This window comes from Tenrec ecaudatus, chromosome 7, assembly GCF_050624435.1.
Source record: "Tenrec ecaudatus isolate mTenEca1 chromosome 7, mTenEca1.hap1, whole genome shotgun sequence".
Taxonomy (NCBI): Eukaryota; Metazoa; Chordata; class Mammalia; order Afrosoricida; family Tenrecidae; genus Tenrec; species Tenrec ecaudatus.
The window spans coordinates 154,376,177-154,380,846 of record NC_134536.1 but is presented as its reverse complement, the minus strand read 5'-3'; positions in this window follow the sequence as shown (position 1 = coordinate 154,380,846).

The window sequence follows — 4,670 nt, the reverse complement described above, 5'->3', positions numbered from 1 at the left end:
AGCTTTTTGCTTTCTTTACACCAAGTTGTTATCCATAGTTAAGAGTGCAATCTTGGACCTTCATAGGCAAATGCTTCCAGTCTTCCTCACTTTCAGCAAGCAAGATTGTGTCATCTGCATATATAAGGTTATTAATAAGTCTCCTCCAATCCCGATGTTGCATTCTTCTCCATATAATCCAGCTTCTCTGATGATTTGCTCAGTATACAGATTGAACAAGCATTGTCACAAGATACGACCCTGACGCACAACTTTCCTAATTTAGCACCATGCAGTATTCCCTTGTCCTGTTCATGTACAGTTTCCGTATGAACACAATGAAGTGTTCTGGAATTCTGATTCTTCTCCAGACTCTCCATATTTTGTTATGATCCGCATCGTGGAAGACCTTTGCATAGTCAGGAAAACACAAAGAAACCTCTTTCGGTGTTCTATGCTTTGATCCAACACTCATGTGGCATCGGTAGTGATATCCCTTGTTCCATGTTCTCCTCTGTATCCAGTTTGATTTTCTTGTGGCTACCCGTCAATATGCAGCTTCAACTGCTGTTGAGTGGGCGTCAGCAAAAGCTTACTTGCATGTGATCGCAGTGATACTCATCTATAATTTGCCTATTTTGTTGAGTCACTTTGCCTTGGAAAAGGTGTAAATAAATGCAGATCTCTTCCTGTTAGTTGTCCTGGTAATTATCTTCCTAATTTTTGGCTAGATTTACCTCTGTTTGTCTTACTATGAGTGGCTTGTGTATTGCTGGGTTGCTGGAAGCTATGCCACTAGTATTTCAAACACCAGCAGAGTTACTCAAAAGGTTTCAGCAGAGCTTCCAGACTAAGAAAACAGGAGTCATATTACCAAAAATACTGTCTTACTGTGTGTGTGTTAAATGAGAATATAAATGTATTTAGTCAAAATGAAAAATAAAAGGTATTATCTTGTAGAAGAATTGCCTAGTTGATAGCAGAGGTCCTATAAGTTGTAGAAAGTTGGCAGAGGGCATTGGAATGGTAGTATAAGAACAGAGTCATTTCCCATTGTATTAAATGGCAATAGTAAATAGCTAACTTATAGTTCACCAATTGCTTTTAGACTAGATAAGCATGCTTGAACTACATTGAATAGTGCTTAGAACAGTTATTGTGATATTGAGCTCCATATCTCTGTGTTAAACTGAAAAGTTAATATGACCTTGCCCATGCTTTCAAGTTGTCTAATCAAGAAGCTGAAACCCTAGAGGAGTAAGTTGAAACCCTAGAGAAGTAAGTAGAAAGAGAAACTGACATCTGAATCCATACACTGCTATCAAGTCATTTTCAACTCATAGTGAACCTCTACAACAGAGTAGAACTGCCTCTCTGTGTTTCCAAGATTGTAAATCTTTACAGGAGAGGAAAAGATCATGATGGGCTTCGACAACCATTCTTGATTATCAGGCCAACCCTCTACATCAGCAAGCCTGATAATAGGAAGAATATTTAAGAGAAAATGATCTGTGAGATGCAGGTATCTCATAAATAAGGTTTAAAGATGAAGTAGATTGGAATCAAGCCAAAAAAGAGGCGGAAGGTAGGTGCTGCCAATCCTATCTAGGAACCGTCTATGCATAACATGTGTTATGCATTATAAACAATTTAACAATGATTTAAAGTACATGGGAGGATGTGGGTGTGTTTTATTTTATATAAGGGTCTTGAAGATCCTCCGATATTAGTAACCAATAGGGTATTGGAACTAATGCCCCATGGATACCAAGGAATGAATGTATTCTGTTCTTGAAAGTGCTCTCATCTGATTGTGTCCCCAAATCTTTCCACTTGAAGTACCACCACAGAGGAGATATTTTATTATATGAAAACTGTCATTTTCATTAGACCTGTAGGCTCTGGGCACACTGGCTTTCCTTGGGTGGGATCTCACCAACCCCACATCCCATTTTATTGGGAGCTTTTACAGAGAGTATAACAATCCATAGCTCAATTAGATTAAGTATGATTGTACAATTGCTGCCACCATCATTTCCAAAACATTTTCTTTCATCTTATACTCATTGATATCAGCTCCCCTTTATCCCTACCTTACCCCACACTCCCCCAAACAACTCTGGTAATATTATATATTTTTATTATTATTCCCTTTTTTTGGCAGTATCTTAGACCATTCATTGTATCCATTTACCTACCATTCTATTATCCGTTCCCCTCAAGTGTGGTTATATGCGCATCTTTGCTATCAGTTACCCCTTTCCCTCATTCCCCCCACATTCTCATTTTTTTTCTGTACCCTCTGAGAATCATTACACCCATTACTAGTTCTGAAGGCTTTATCTATCTTGAATTTCATACATCAAATGATCTTAATTATACAGTGATCTTAATTATACAAATGAGCCTATGCAGCTCTAACAGGACTAATGAGGTAAAACCAGGACCATAATAGTAATGGGGGGGGGATATTAAAGAACCAGAGGATGGTTTTGTGTTTAAACAGTACTTTACTGCACCCTGGATACGGCATGCCTGCTATGTGATCAAACATGACCAGGAATACTTCCCCTTTCTCATCATCACTTTTAGATCACTTGCTATTTCCATGCCCCTGTTGTTAGTGGTTCATTGATCTCCTCCCCCTGCCTTCCCCTCTCCCATGCCCCACCCCCAACCTTCGGTGCCGTTGCCATCTCCTTGGGATTGTTTATCCTGCTTATTTCATAGGTAGACACCAAAAGAGAAAGAAGAAGAAAAAAAACCCCGTGCAAATAGTTCCAAGTTTAACTATTGCCCTGACCCTGAGTGGATGAATATCTCTCTATTTAATAGCAAGCAGGCCCTGATGAAATCCATCAGTCCATTCCTCAATTCTTTCAGGAATCCATATCTCAGGACATATTCCCTTTTAGTCCTCAGCATTCATGCCAAGAGGTGCCCCTTCTGCAAGACCCCATTGCTCTTTCCTGGAGTCAAGGCTGGAGTGATCCAGTGCCCCACCCCATTATACCTTTAACTTTCAGTGTGGCCCATTGGTAGATATCCCCCAACCAGTTGAGATGAGGTGCCAAGCGCTGCCCCCCAGTCAGATGTCTGCTATCGAGATTCCTCAGGGACGTTGTGGCTTTGCTCCCATTGCTGGTCTGTTGCACTCCTCTCTTGGTTTGCCCCCATGTGGCCTGGTCAGACCAGTCGCACTCCCCGAACTGTATCTTCAGTGTTGTCCTCTGTAGCTCAGTCATCTAGACAGGGGATGTTATGTCTCAAGCTGGGGCCGGCCCTGCAGTCCTGTCTGTGGAGGAACTGCCCCAGCAGGAACATCACCCTCAGGGCTTGGTGCCTCAGAACGAGGTCTACTATCTTTCTCCTGTTCCTGTGGAGCCATAAACTATATCATCCCCTTGGGTGGATTAGTGCCCTGTGTCCCCATTGTCATCTTTATCTTCCTGTGTATGGAGTGGGGAGTGGGGAGATGTCTTTCCACATAGTTGCTATTTGCATCTTAATTTTTTTTCTTTTTGGATGATGTATGCATCACTGTGTTGAGTCTGGCTTTTGTCCAGGTGTCTGGTCCTCAGCCTGAGACCTGTGCAATAGCTATATTTTCTCCTATGCCCGTTTCGTTGATTGAACTTACCTCAGTGGACTCATGTTATACGTGTCCTTTTGTGCTTGGCTAACTTTGCTCAGCATAATATCCCTCAAAGGGATAGTTCAGAGTTGAAGTGGAATGAAAGGGAGAGCACACAAGCCACAAATGCCAAGACCAGGTAATTTTTTAACCTATGGATGTAAAAGGCACAATCAAAGTACAAAGCCAGACAAGACATCGTAGAGCATTTAGCTTAACTACTCCACGATAGAGCTGAGGAAACTGAGTGCTATAAGGAATTTAAGTAACCTGGAAAAAATTATACACACAATACATTAGCCACATATTCAAGACCAGAACCCACCCTCATGCTTTCAGGCCACTAGATTTTTCTGCAATATTATCAGGTAGTAACTTCCATTTCCTCCAGGTATTGTGTTTTTGTTTGTGGGGTGGTGGTGGTAAGAGAACAGGATAAAGCCTCTGCCAGCTTTTTTCCTCTCTTTATCCAATATACTATATAAATCTTGGTTACACACTTAGTTAAACAATGGGCTACTAACCACAAGGTTGGTGGTTCAAATCCACCAGGCATTCTGCAGGAGACAAAGGGGACTATCTGTTCCCATAAAAACTTTCAGTCTTGGAAATGCTACAGCACAATTCTACACTGTCCTGTGTAGGGTTACTATGGGTTCAAATGTACTTGGCATATTCCATATTCAATATTTCAAGGCTAATGTTTGTTCAGGGATAATAGTTACACCTTCCTTTCTTCCTTAACCTTCATCTAGAAACACAACCCTTGACATTTATTCTAGGCAAAGAAATCCTCCTCTTTATTAAGAACATTTTAAGTTCCATTATAACCTCACGTTCATGGGTTAAACAGTCTCTGAACCTCTTACCCCAGAGATTCAATCTCCATTTAAAAATGGCATTAAGTCATTATTGAAAGCACAAAAGAAACCCCTAGAAAAATAGAGCAGTCCTCAGGTCAAGTACTGAATGAGGAACATAGCGAAAATTAACAAAACAAAATAACCACTTCTTATTGGAATGAGATTTGGATAAGGAAGGTGAAAGAGAAAAAATG